General features: G+C 35.2%; 1 long non-coding RNA gene across 6 annotated transcripts in view; it reads right to left on the bottom strand.

Annotated features, from left to right (window-relative positions):
• The window catches only part of LOC115302026, a 231,708-nt gene that overhangs the window by 23,836 nt on the left and 193,953 nt on the right, over positions 1–13,919 (bottom strand). Inside the window, exon 1 of one of the 6 annotated variants that reach the window (XR_003913396.1) lies at positions 7,628–7,697. The exons of 3 other annotated variants lie outside the window; for them this stretch is intronic. This is a non-coding gene — a long non-coding RNA (uncharacterized LOC115302026). Of the gene's footprint in view, positions 1–7,554; positions 7,698–13,919 lie in introns of those variants that run through there. 2 more of the 6 variants (XR_003913393.1, XR_003913392.1) reach the window with 2 other exon arrangements.

Here is a 13,919-nt window from a genome sequence, read left to right on the forward strand (position 1 = left end):
GACAATTATTCAAAGTTTCAGTTTAAAGATGCAGTCTGCAAATTTTAGGTAAACTCTAATCTTTAGGAGGGGGGATTTCAATGTGGTATTTTATGTCCATTGTAAGGCATTTTCCAATTTCAACTACTCATTTCCAGAGGTCCATGTAAACAATTGTAAAGAAAGTGATATTATTTGAGATTATACTAGGTGTTCCAGTGAGTGGTAGGGATAGGACAATTTAAAACACATGTGCCTTCTTAAACTTCCTCAGAGCTTACTATTTCTGTGAAGGGGGTTTCAGTTCAAGGATTACATTTATAAGAATGCACAATTAGCCTTGGACACTTCCCTTTGAGAACTATGTTACTGAAAGTCCCTGAGGCAACTCCATTTTCTACCTTTGCTTTCCATCTGAGGTAGGGGCCTGTTTCCTGTACCCTCCTATCTTTCTAATTTATATACTGTACTCTTTTTTGATGCACCAAAGCCTTTCTCTCAGAAACAATCCTGGTCTGATGCTTCTTTTTCCGCATCCGTGTCAGTTAGAGTATGACAGTCAGAAAGTTGTTTCCTAAAGTTGTCTAACTCATAATCCTCATAATGTGTGTATATAGTGTTACATGGCAAAAGAATTGTTGCAGATGTAATTAAGGTTAAAAAATTTGAGATGGAGAGATTATTCTGGATTAGCTGAGTGGGCCCAATCTAATCATACATGTTCTTAACAGTGGAAGATGAAAAAAGAAGAGTGGTCCAGAGTGGTGCAATGACAGAAGTAGGGGAGATCTGAAGTGTGAGAGGAATTCGGCTTACCGTTGCTGGTTTTGGAGGGGGAGTGTGGGAGATTCACCCAAGGAATGTGGCCGGCCTTTAGGAGCTGGAAATGGACCTCAGCTGACAGTTAGGAAATGGGACCTCAGAACTACAAATACAAGGAATTGTGTTCTTCTAATGACCCAAATAGTCAAGGAAATGGATCCTTCCTTAGAGCCTCCAGAAAGAAATGGAGCCCTGTTCATACTGATTTGAGCCCCGTGAGACCCACATTGGGCTTCTGACCTATGGACTTTAAGATATTGCATTTGTATTGTTTAAGTCACTACTTAGGTAGTAATTTGTTACAACATAAAACTATTACACAAGTTTCCCATACTGTTCTATTTTTATTTAATAAAAAGAGTAATAACTAGGGTTTCTGGGGAAGATGGCCAAGTAGGAGGAATCTGGGCTCACCTCTGCCCATGGACACAACTAGATAACACCTACATCAATGGAAATAAGCCAAAAAACAACATGAAGAGTGACAGAACAGACTTTCCATAGTTAAATGCAGAGAAGAGACCACATTGAAGAATAGGAAAGGCAGAGATAGTCAAGAGCCAAACAGAATGATGGGTATATCCACAGGAGGGAAAGTCACCAGAGGCATGGAGATGGAAGACAAGTGGACACCCATACAGGACTCCCCCGTCATGGGAGGACCCATACTGGGAAGATGAATGTCCGCGACATTTGGCTTTGGAGGCCAGAGGGTCCTGGCTTCATGAGTTTCTATGGAGCTCCAGTGAGCTCAATACCTGGAACTATAAAAATCAGCAGGCTCAACTCTGAGAGAACCAAAGGGCAATAGGAAACTGAGACACCGTTAAAGATACAACACAACAAACAGCCTAGCTGAGATACAGCATAGAAGCAGAACTTTGAAAAACACTTAGGATATTCTGGAAACATTTATTTACCAATCTCAGAGTGTGGGATGGAGAGTTCTTCAAGAGACTTCTCCAAGAACAAAATAGTTGGTGAGCACCATTTCCCACCTCTGCCCCCACCCAGCCTAGATTCATGGACACCTGTAGGAACCAGCACAGTGCCAACACTTTCCACTTAGCATGCTAACAGCACCTGATCTCCTGGCACTTTTGTGAATCTGTCTGCTCCAATAAGGCCTTGGCAGAAGTTTCCCAGAGATTACAGATTCCCCTGCATAGGGGACTTGACAGTAACTTGCTGGTACCACACACCCTATCCTGTGATCTCCTGTGGACATGCCTCTAATACAACTTTGGCAAAGTCAACATGATGCCACAGCGTGACAATGTACAAGCAGCCCTGATTGGGGCCAGCACCACACCAAAGTGATTTCTGCCTTGGGGAGAGGGGAAGATAACCACACATACACCAGTCTCACCGCAGCCCCAGCAGTGGGCTTGGGCAGACAACTGGTCTGACTGCAGGCCTCACCCACAAATGAAAGCTTCTCACTGGATGACAAAAGGAGAGTGCTCCTGCAGCTCTGCCAAATGCCTGATCTGGTTCAACTTAGGTTCAAGGTGGCCCCATACTTGCCCACTAACAACACAGAAACTAAACCCTGTCTATGACAGGAAAAGGGAAGCATTGTAGACAACTGGACTGAAGGCAAATATAACTCAACTACAATAGTAGGACACATGCAACACATGTGTTTAAACCCCTCAAGGCCCCCGTTATGGTGAACAGAGGACACTTTGTGACAGGGCACCAAAGGACCTCTTTATAAGCCATTACTTTACTAAAATGTGTATTACATTCATTGATAGTTGGATATTAAGCCAACCTTTTATTACTGGGACGAATCCTGCTGGGTCATGGTTTATAATTCTTTTATATGTTGCTAGATTTAGTTTTCTAGTACACTGAAGATTTTTTCACATATTTTGTTAAAAACATCAAATAAACAAGAACACCAGCAAATCTAATGTCTGTGCATCTAACAATAGAATTTCAAAGTACATTAAAAGACAATAAACAGATGGAAAAAATATATTGTTCAATTCACAGAGATTTCAACCTACCTCTCTTCATACCTGACAGAACAAATATACAGAAAATTGGTAAGAACATAAAAATTAAAATTATTATGAAATATTTTAAACTAAGTAATAGAGATTACATTTAATAATTTCAGAGTACATATTATTTTAAAGTAAAAATGGAATATTCACAAAATAGACAATATGTTGGGCCATAAATCAAGTCTTAGTGAACCTACAAAAATTGGATTCATAAAAAATGTATTCTTTGAAGAGATAAAATTTAATTATGAATCAATAACCAAAACACATCAAGAATATTCCAAGATATTTGTAAATTAAGTAACATACTTCTAAATAACATATAGGTCAAAGAAGAAATCAGAAAAGATGTCAGAAAATTTTTGAAAATTGAAAGGTATTGTTATGAAGTATAACATAATGAAATTTGAGGAATATAGTTCAAGCAATGCTTAGATAAAAATTTATGTTTTAACATTTTTGTTATAAAAGGAGAATGGTAAAGTCAATTATTTAAGCTACCAAATTAAGAAACTAGATAAAAGAGCAAATTAAAGCCAAATTAGAAGGTAGGTAATTATGAAGAGAGAATGAACATCGATATGATAAGAAATGATAGATAAAATTATTGAAAAACAGTTGCATCCTTGAAAAGTAGAAGTAAAGCCATGAACCTCTTGCTAGACTGATAATGAGGAAAAGAGAAAAGAGTAGTCATTAACATCAGGAATGAATGAGGCACTATTACAGATCCTAGAGAAAAAGAAGGGTATGAATAATGGAGGATACAAATAAGGATAATAGCACACTTAATACTAATAATTTTAATGAGTTAAAACCAACTTATCAAAACAAACAATATGCCACAGACTATCTGAACTATCCTGTATTTATTAATAGAGTTATATTCACAATTAAAAACCTCACATACTTTCATCTGAAGTCATAAGGGAGTAGAATCTACTAGTCTTGTCTTTCTACAATGACCAACTAGAAAAATTGCCAAACAGGTATATTCATACTTGTTATAATAATCAATGTATGACTGTGATCCATGAGAAAAACAATCAGTCAAGGTGGAGACATGGAATAGATGATAGGGGGTCTCATGAAAAATTTGTCAAATAAACTTCAAAACTTAGTGAAATTTAAACATTAAAAATTTTTTTCTGTTTTTTTTTCTTACTTTTGAGAGACAGAGAGAGACAGCACGAGCAGGGGAGGGTCAGAGAGTCGGGGGGGGGGGGTGGATACAGAATCTGAAGCAGGCTCCAGGCTCTGAGCTAGCTATCAGCAAAGAGCCTGACACAGGGCTCGAACCCACCAACCATGAGATCATGACCTGAGCCGAACCTGGACGCTTAATTGACTGAGCCACCCAGGTGCTTCTAAACATTCTAATAAGACACAAATCACATCATATTTAAATGTGAAACAATGACTTATTAACTGCTAAAATCAGGGAACTTAGGAAATGTGAAAAACAATCTGTTCCCATTACTTTTATTCAATATTGTACTGAAATTTTTAGTCAACACAAGAAAGCAAATAATATGTGAAAGGAATATAGATTGAACATGAAGAAATAAAAATGCCCTTATTTGCAAAAATGCTTTTCTACATAATTAATGATAACATTTTTGTGAAAATGTAAAGATCTCAGAACAGCCAAGACAATTTTAAAACAAAAGAACCAAGTTGAATGGTGTATAGTATTTTATTTCAAGACATACTGTAATGATATAGAATTAAACAGTATATCATATTGGCATAAGCCCAGAAACAAAAAATGAATATCACAGAATAGAAATCATAAAATGACACATTTGTAAGTGGCCAATGATTTAATGAGGGTGCCAACGTAATTCAATTTGGGAAGATTGTGTTTTCCATATGCTATGCTAGAGCACCTGGAAATGTCTATGGAAAAAGAAATAAACTTCAGCCCCTACTTCATAAAATATGAAAAATTAACTCAAAATGGACCATAGGCCAAAATAAAAACCTAAAAGTATAAAATTCTAGAAGAAAACATTAAAAGAAAAGAATTGTAAACAGGATATCAGCAAGATCTCTTATGACAAAACCCTTTAAATTGTAAAACAAAACAAAACAAAACAAAACAAAAAATCCTCTATAGCAAGGGTTTTCTTTAAAAAAAATTTTTTAAGCATTTATTTATTTTTGAGAGACAGAGCATGAATAGGGGAGAATAAGAAAGAGAAAGAGACACAGAATCTGAAGCAGATTCCAGGCTCTGAGTTGGCTGTCATTACAGAGCCCTACATGGACCTCGAACACACAAACCATGAGATCATGACCTGAGTTGAGGTCGGACTTTCAACCGACTGAGCACCCAGGTGCTCCTTAAAAATCCTTTTCAAAAGACAACATTAAAAAGTGAAAAAGAATGCCAAATGAGAGAATATATTTACATTATCTAATGATGCAAAGGGGTTATTGTCAAAATGTATAAAAATCTCTTATGATAATTAGAAGACAAATGACCAAACAAAAATGGATGAAAGATGCTCAGTATCTTTAGTTATCAGGAAATGAAAAATAAAATGCAATAATATATATATTACTACACATACACCTGAAATGCTAATTTTTTAAAATGACAATACCAAGTATTGGTGAATAATAGAGCAAATGAAATACTCATACATTTCAGATGGAAATGTACAATGGTATGGTCACTATTAAAATTGTTTTTCAATGTCTTATAACATTAAAATACATTGTCATATAATCTTACTTCAAAGTATTTTACCAAGAGATGTAAAAACATACAACTCTACAATAATTTCTCATGTTTATATTCATGAGAGCCACAAACAAGAGACAGCCCATGTATCCATCAACAGGTGAATGGATAAACTGACTGTGGGACATTTAGTCAATGGAATACAACACAGCAAGCATTAAAAAAGAATACACTACTTAAACATGTAACAAAATGAATGAATCTCAAAAATGGAGAGTGAATGAAGAAAAGATAATAAAATACATTTGGTATGATTCTATTATAGAAAGTTTTAGAAAAGATAAATATAATCTATAGTGATGTAAATAGGATCAGCAATTGCTTGAGGAATGAGTTGTGTTTATGAAGTTTGATATTTGTGAAAAATTAATATGGATCTATACATTTTACTTGATTGTGCTTTACAGTAGGTAAGTTACACCTAAGTAGAATGGATTTAGAATGTAACACATGCCCTGAACAAAATCATTCAAATAGAACAAAGCTAAAACATAATGAAACATAATGAAAAGTAGGTCTTTCTCCAGCCTATAGACAAATACCATACATCATACACAGTTTAGGGTGTATGTCCCTAGAGATCGTATCCATCTATGTATAAACTCATAAGTGCATGATTGAGTTTTTTAATATCAAAGGAATATTTTAATACCTTAAAAGGAACACTCATAGATATTTGCTTTTTATACCAAATTTAATAAAATTATAAACTTAAAAAATCTGATTTCTTCCACTATATGAAAATGGAGGCCAATAATAATTTTGTATTAAGTTTAATACCTATATTCTTTAATCAGTTCCAATCCTTTGAATACAATAGAAGACCAATACATAATGGTTAAATGAATATAGCCTATCTAGTTCTCCTCGACCTTGCTACCAACAAGATTGGGGAATATATTTCGGAAAAGAAGCATGTGAAATGTAATTATCAGAGTTTAAGAGGAAGTTGTGTTTTAAATTTGTGTAGCAAATCAGGATTTAAAAAATCACTTTGCTCTACCACATTTTTATAGCCTAGCCACTTGATTTATAAGGGTTATTTTTCCTTTAAAAATCAGTAAGTCAAGTGCTGTAATTTTTACTATGGGTTTATGTCTTGATGAAAAGTTGATCTATTCTTGGAAGATTAAACATAAACTAGACAATTTTGATAAATCGTTAGTAATGAACAGATTTCATCTTCTCTGTCCCAAAATGATTTTTTTAAGCACTAAACCTTCTTGTTACATTCATATACATATTTAACTAAAGGAAGGATTTAATGATGAATATACATTAAAGAATAAAATTAGTTGTCTATTTAAAGAGAAGAGCTTCGAAATGAATGGAAGCACAAATTACATTTTATGATATGGGGATTCTGAGCCATTTTACCTAATGATTTGTTAGACTGTGAAAGTACACTCTTTTGTTGTATGACTCAAGAATTCTCTTCTTATTTCCCTTGTGTATTCATATTTTTAAAAAACAAATCATGCACATTCTCTTGAATTGATGTAAATTCATAATTTAAAATAACATTTACCTAGAACAGAAAAGTAAATAAAATCTGATTAGACATCTGGTAAATCAACTTTTTTTTTTTCCTCTGTGACTTTTTTAGGCAAAAGTGATTAAAAACTCATACATTTCTGTTTTTTCTTCCCAGTGATTTTTACAGAGGAATAATTCAAGGTCTAGATTTGTAAGATAATTTTCTAGGGTCACCAAATGGATTATTAATAGCACCGAAAGTACGTAAGTATTTCTAGTCCATCAAAATTACCTAAATTACATAATAACTTGCTTCCAATATTGTTTCGTCTCCTTTTGTATTAAATCCACAGCTGGTATTTTGAAATCATCAAGATGTTAATATTCCCTTATGAAAAACAGAAATTCACTCTATATAAAAAGTGTCTAAATTAGGAAGTCCCTGTTGGACATTTTCAATCATTATTTGAGAATATTATTGGTTGTACTTCGAAAAATGACAGTTGAACTTACTGTGTTTTAAACAGAAGCAGATGCCAACTGCTTAAAGAACAAAGAACAGCCTCATGATGTGAATGGGACTTACTGGGGAGGCTTGGAAATCGTGGAGAAAAGGTAGGCTGGAGAGCATAGATGAAGAATTAGTCACAGAGTACAATACTAGAATAGAATTCAGTCTTCCAACGGAATCAGGACACAGCCCATAAATCTCAATATGGAACCCAGTGGGTGTGACATCCAATGTTCTATATTCCATATCTATCCAGATGTCTCATCTTTTTTTTTTTGCATCAAAGGATTGAGAAATAAAGTGGAAATCTGTATTTTTATTTAAAATGTTTTCATCAGTACCTTGTTCAGAATGATGGAACTATATTGCGGGATGAAATTAAATTAAGGACACTTTTTACATTCAAGTTTGAGTAGTTTTCTTTTAATCTAATCTGCAATAGCTTCTATATTCATTTTGTAATTAATGATAAAGTTCAAACTCTCAGAGAAATGCTGTGATAATGTGTTAACATATGGGGGAATTACTTTAATTCTTATAATTTCACTAGCACAGTCAATCACAGTAATAAAATCCTTATGTTTCAAATATTGTAATGTTTTACCACATGCATACCCCACTCCTGATGATGGCAGAGATAGCTACTTAACTGAACAGTTATAAAATTTGAGCTTGACAAATAATAAATTTACCATCTAAAACAACCTATTTGAAAATTAGGGCCAACCAATACAAAATAATTATGACTGAGAAAATACCTTCTCAAAAAATGATTGCTGCTCTTGATTTATATCAGAATTCTGATGAAAATACATTAATTTTATGATCACAAAGGGTTTTCTCCCCCTAAATAATAGCACAAAGACAACTAGTCCTGTTCTTTTTGGCAATTACTACTTTATCATTGAAAATTATTGGAACTGGACTTCTTGACTTTTCTTAGAAATGAGCCCACATACTAGGAAATGGAAATTAATGGTCCTCATGCAGGAAGCCCTGAGAACACCGTATTACTCTTGTGGGCGTCCACGTGGCATGACATCTACTGGTCTCCTGCTATCTATTGTTTGCACCTTGAGAAAGAAGATTATTTATGCCAGCCTTGCAAATAAGTACACAACAATTTATCAGCACAAATTGTTTTGTCAGCCTGTCTTATCCTATAGTCTTGCCAGTTAACGAACACTAACTTATTTTACCTCAGTAGTCTAACATAAATCACTGCTTGTTCTCAACAAATGTCAGCAGCAGCATTGTCGAAGTTGATAATAGTATAGCCTAAGTGAGTCAAAATCATATTAGTATTTTATTTGTAGCTGTTTTTTGTAATGTTATAGGCATTTATCCCTATAAAGCCCTACACCATTTGGGCCTATATGATATAAATAAACATTACCTGCAGTTAATCTAGTATATTGATTTTATGTAGTTTTTTCCTGCCTCTTTCCCCAAACTTCACAAAAAATGGTAAGACAAAACAAAGAAAAGTCTTATACCAATGAGAAAGGAGGGAAAAGAAGATATAATGGCCTGCTGGAAATTACAAAGATGACAGAAGAATTTAGAATGGTATAGCAAACACAGAATAGCCAAGAATTAAGGCGGCTCTGGGGAATTGGGGAGGGGTTAGGGAGACAACAAAGATCAGGCTCCTTCTGGAAATTTATACCCAGCAAAGCTCAAATGTCCACTTCTGAAGGCGGATCACAGAGGTGACAAAAGGAACATAGTTTGAATGGTGTTAGACCCTGTGTTCCTTTCCTCATAATGATTATATTCTACAAATGTGGAATCACAGAGTTTTCACGGAACAATCAGTGCTAAAGGTGGGAGTGACTTGAAAACCTGAAAAGGGTGAAGTTACACCCTTATCTTCAGGACAAATAGTAACACTCTCACACTCTGAATTTCTCATTACACCCCTATTTTTTAACAGCTACGTTCATTTGGATATGTTTTGGTAAGTGAACAATCCTTACTGATACAGAAAGTTTATCAGCAATTGACAGAATTAGTGTCTGAAAAATTTGCTTTAATATAGTTTAAGAAAGTACTCTGTCCTCAAAGTGAAAAAATTTGATAAAGGTAACAAGGTTTAATTTAAGTCACATTTCTATTCTACCGAGATGCATTACTATAACCGAAGAGGGAGATGGAGCAGGAGTGTTCCTCCGTGGCCTGTCAAACCCTTCTGCTACAGATGAAGTAGAAAAGTCTGGGTCTGGGTACGTTATTGATCCTGGGTTCTCCTGAAAGCAGTGGAGCATTTCTGTCTTTCTAGATGTCCATCCTAATAATGTGTAATCAAGTTATGTACAAAATTCTAATATTTATATAAATAATAATTGCCCTTTTCTGTCCATTGCCCTTTATTATTCATGTAATAATTATAAATAAGCATTTCATTACACACATTATACTACTTTTAACCTGTACTTTAGCTGATTATGACACTCATTCTTTTTGTGTATGTCATGTCATGTACTCTTCTCTGATGGCTGACAAAGTTAAAGAACTTTTGTTTCATCACATAATGCTTGTGATTTATAGCAGTAATTTCCAAACTGTGTAGAGTCCTAGAGTTCTGCAGAGATGGTCAAAAGGCTTGAGAGAGAAAGAGAGAGAGAGAGACTGAGCAGGGGAGGGGCAAAAAGAGAGTGAATTCCAAGCAGGCTCTGTGCTATCAGCACAGACCCTGAAGCAGGGCTTGAACTCACAAACTGTAAAATCATGACCTGAGCCAAAATCAAGACTTAATGGACTGAGCCACCCAGGTGCCCTTAAAGGCTTTCTTAAGGGGTCAGTGTGTGTCTGTGTATGTCTATGTATGTTTGTGTGTATGAGTGTATGTATATGTATATGAGTGCATATGTGTATGGATCAGAATATATTTAGGAAAGCACATGTATATGTGTGTGCACGCATTTGTAAGAGGTGTTTAAATGTTTTATTTATTTTTGAGAGACAGAGACAGAGTGAACAGGGGAGGGTCAGAGAGAGAGGAAGACACAGAATACTAAGGCAGACTCTAGGGTCTGAGCTGTCAGCACAGAGCCTGAAGTGGGGCTCAAACCCACGAACCGTGAGATCATGACCTGAGGCAAAGCCAGATACTTAACCGACTGAGCCACCCAGGTGCCCCTGTAAGAGGTGTTTAAAGGAGTGTAGTTTCAGGTCCCCATTTCTTGCTTCACCCACAGGAACTCTAATTACTGTAATTAACTTTCGTTTTTAAAGCTCCTTATAAGTTTATATATGGGACAATAATGTTATAGAAAGATTAAGAATGTAAAAGGAGCTCGGCAAACAGCCCCAAATCATTTAAACCTACTCTTCTAAAATAATTAGGGACATACACACTTTAAATCCACGTAAAATCTTTCAATTTAACTTTAGCAAATATATCCAGCCTTCTACTCTACTAACAATTTTCCCCTAAGCAAGATGGCTTTCCATGAATAGCCATATTTTGATCCAGATTTTTTTCTATTTTATTTTTCCTGGACCACTTTATGGAAGAGTTATGATAAGCAGAAAAATTGGCAAAATCCAAGGATCAGGATGAAAAAAGAAATGGAACAGGGCTAGATAATCCATAAATTGCACAATAAGCTTTAGAATAATTGAATTGATTCTAGTTCAGAAATGGTTTGGTCTGAAATATTGTTCCTTGTCTGGAGTTTGCATATTTGCATATGCTTCCATAGAGATCAAGGCCAAATCACTTGGCAGAAATATCTTCACCCACTATATTTTGTCACTGACTGTACTAGTGACTCTGAAGGCTTTGTGAAGTTAACAGAATTTAAAGTATCTTATGTATTTTTTGGAGGTTCCTGGAGAGTAGTGAACATTAGTGGAAGCATTGTTATGTATATAAGTAACATACTTTGAATTTAAGTTTTCAGACACAAAAATATGGTAAAATTAAACTGCTTTATTTTTCTACTTTCAGAAATTACATTTAAAAAGGACAATGTGACATTCTCATAAGTAACATGGACATTGCCTTGTATTTCTAATTTTAGACTGCTTGCACGCCATCACTCAGTTCTCAAACTTGGCATTAGGACACCCTCCCAGCTCCTATTTTTTCTTTTCAAAGCAGAGACTCTTGCTTTGTCTATTAGAAAACTTAAGTCTTTGTTCTGCTTTACTTACGTACGGTATTTTCATGAGAAGCATCTTTGCCACAAACATGTTACTGCAAACGTTTTTACTACATAACTAATTGGCTGTAAGGCAATTTTGCCATAAAACATAAAAAAGAAAGTGATTGACAGTTTGATGCTTTCGTGAACCTGTTGATGGTTTAGTTTCATTTCTCTAATGATTCAATATTCCCATTTTTATATTGTATAAATCTTTGCTTTTGTAAGGATCTATACAGTGGTTTTGAACTCACATCCCCTGCAGAACTTTGGAATAAACAGATGTGGCAATATGTCAAGAACAAATAACAGGGTAGAAAGCTTTCCCAACACAGGACAGAGCTTAAATACAAATATGCCATCCTAGGTTTGGAAACTCCCCTCTTCATGAAGGAAGAAATTCTAGTAAAAAAAGAAAAAGTGTGATGCCAAATGAGGAGACAAATTAACAACCCAAAACTGTACATAACACTATGGATGAAAAACTTTGAAAACAAATGCTAAGGTACAATCCACAATACAAAATCAGTTATTTGTCCTGCCTCACCATGAATCTGCACATATTTTAAATGTATTCAAATATAATAGTCTTTTCTTATGTTTAAAAAAATTTTTTTTTTATTTTTGAGAGATAGAGTCAGCGCAAGCAGGGGAGGGTCAGAGAGAGAGGGAGACACTGAATCCAAAGATTGGCTCCAGGCTAGCTGTCAGCACAGAGCCCGAAGTGGGGCTCAAACCCACAAAATGTGAGGTCATGACCTGAGCTGAAGTTGGATGCTTAACCGACTGAGCCACCCAGGTGCCCCAATAAAGTGTTTGTTAAATTAAGTTTTCATTCCACTAGAATAAGGTCTTTAATTTTGTTGTTCATTTTTTGTGTTTCATTATGTCTTTTTAATGAATGCTCCTCTTTTATTTTTCATGATTTTCTCTTTTACATCAAAACTGCCTTGCAGTTCATTAGTTATACAGCAATAATGGTGGTGGCAAAGATATTTATGGTAAAACTACCTAGAACTAGTTTTACTATGACTTATGAATAAGCAATACCTGGTCTGGATATATGAGATGCAATTTCTGGGTAGGTGTTAAGTGGATACTTGGATGCACCATATACACATTGACCTCAAACTTGTATAAACTCTTACAAACTTGTGTAGGTAACTTTTCTAATGGCATTGATTTCCTCAGGGCTCACTCAGAACCCTTCTTTTTTCATATTATATCTTTTCATAGATGTATGAATCCATTTTCCATAGCTTTAAAAACTTGCTATAACTTGACAATTCCCTAATTATCATCACTAGGCCAGCCATCTCTTCTAAGGTCCAGGTCTATATAGAAATATTTTTTTTTTATCTTTCACTTGCTTTTTGACATTTTCTCTTGAATGTCACATTGGCATCTTCATTTTCTTGTTTTCTTTTCCAATAGCTGATCTATTATTATTTTTAGTGTTACCCATAGTAGAATATGACATAGCTTAAACAATAAAAATTTTTTCCCTCACAATTAAGGAGGCTGGAAGTCCAAATCAAGGCACCATCAGGTCAGTGTCTAGTGAGTGCTCTCTTTCTGGTTTGCAGACGGCCATCTTCCCCTTGTCTCGTCACTAGGGGTAAAGGAAGAAGGAAGCATGCCTCCTCATGTCTCCCGGTGACACCCGTGTCTAAGTCACTGTCATCTCTCTTATCTGGAATTACTGCAAATATATGTCTGGCCACAGAAATGCCTGGAGAAAATCTTTTATGCTCCCAACTATTTATAATATGGAATTCAAAATTATTAATAAGACATACAGAGTCCTGGGTAATAGATCCGAACGTCTCTCTCTGGTCACTATCCCTCTTCCGACTGTATTTCTGCCATATGTAATTCCATTTTCCCCTGCTTCCTCAGCGTAGGTGTGTCTTCCTTCCCGCTCTCAGAAACGTCATTGTGCTGCTCTGCCACCCGTTCCCTGCTTCCTTCTCCGCATTTAACTACATCTTATTTTGCCTGAGTTAGTTCCACCTATCAAGCAAGTTTGCATCTATGTATTATTTCTTTAGAAAGGACTTACCTTTTTTCTCATGCAGCCCCTTGGTTAGAGTCTGTTCTCTCATATTACTCTGTGAAACACTCTACATTTCTTTATGTTATTGATAAAATAATTATATATTTCTGGGATATATGTTTGTAGAGTCAGTTTTTAAGAGAAAATGTATGCTTCGAAA

Source organism: Suricata suricatta, chromosome 9 (genome assembly GCF_006229205.1).
Source record: "Suricata suricatta isolate VVHF042 chromosome 9, meerkat_22Aug2017_6uvM2_HiC, whole genome shotgun sequence".
Classification (NCBI taxonomy): Eukaryota; Metazoa; Chordata; class Mammalia; order Carnivora; family Herpestidae; genus Suricata; species Suricata suricatta.